Below are 1,088 nucleotides of genomic sequence, written 5' to 3'. Positions count from 1 at the left end.
TCAAGACCAGCCTGATCAACATGGAGAAACCCCGTGTCCACTAAAAATACAAAATTAGCTGGGTGTGGTAGTGAATATCTGTAATCCCAGCTACTGGGGAAGCTGAGGCAGGAGAATCGCTTGAACCCGGGAGGCGGAGGTTGCAGTGAGCCAAGATCACGCCATTGCACTCCAGCCTGGGCGACAAGAGCAAAACTATCTTGGGAAGAAAAAAAAAAAAAAATTCCAAATCCTAAATGCCCGGACGAGCATTTCCTTTGAGCATCATGTTGGTATGCAGAAAGTTTTGAATTTTGGATCACTTCAGATTTCAGATTTTCCAATTAGGGATGCTCATCCTGTACAGCCATTTTAAGGGCATCTGAAGGCTTTTGTCTTCAAAAAGCAAGGGCAAGGCTACAATTATATTCAAGGAATGCATCTCAGTTTAAAAGAATGAAGTTTTCCATCCTGCCCATTTGTTAGAGCCATAGAATCCGCACAGCTACAAAACACTGCTGCCAGCTGAGACTTCTGCTCAGGCTGGTTCCACAAAATAAGCCAGCCAGGCATGGTGGCGAGCACCTGTAGCCCCAGCGACTCAGGAGGCTGAGGCAGGAGGATCGCTTGAGGCCGGCAGTTCAGGGCTTCAGTGAGCCATGATCCTGCCACTGCACTTAGCCTGGGCCACAGAGCAAGACTCCGTCTCTAAAAGAAAAAGAAAAAGGGGAAAACACCCTTATCTACCATGACACCAGGAGCTCCCGCTTTCTAAGCTCGCCCTGGTTCGAACTCACAGAGGCTCAGAACCTCTGACGGCCAAGGGCTGGGACCTGTGTTCTGGGGAAGGACGCTGCCCACCAGCTCCATCCTCAGGGAGGACCGGAGGGGACAGGAGGGATGGCTCCGGGTCCAGCACGTGTACTGACAGTGGAGGGAATGGTGTGTGCCCTCTCAGGAGTCCCCCATGCTGCCGCCAGGCACCACTTCCCTGGACTGTCACACGGGCACGGCCCTTGAAACCCAAGGAGGCAACACCGTGGCAGGGACAGAGCTGTGGTAGGGACAGGGCCGTGGTAGGGACAGGGCCGTGGCAGGGACGGGGCCGC

General features: G+C 53.3%; 1 protein-coding gene across 1 annotated transcript in view; it reads right to left on the bottom strand.

Annotated features, from left to right (window-relative positions):
* DFFB (DNA fragmentation factor, 40kDa, beta polypeptide (caspase-activated DNase)) overlaps positions 1-1,088 on the bottom strand; it is a 29,881-nt gene that overhangs the window by 11,634 nt on the left and 17,159 nt on the right. The window lies entirely within an intron of this gene.

The sequence above is a fragment of the Colobus angolensis genome, unplaced genomic scaffold (genome assembly GCF_000951035.1).
Source record: "Colobus angolensis palliatus isolate OR3802 unplaced genomic scaffold, Cang.pa_1.0 Scaffold426, whole genome shotgun sequence".
NCBI classification, from domain to species: domain Eukaryota; kingdom Metazoa; phylum Chordata; class Mammalia; order Primates; family Cercopithecidae; genus Colobus; species Colobus angolensis.
This window is presented reverse-complemented; position numbering and strand designations above follow the sequence as displayed.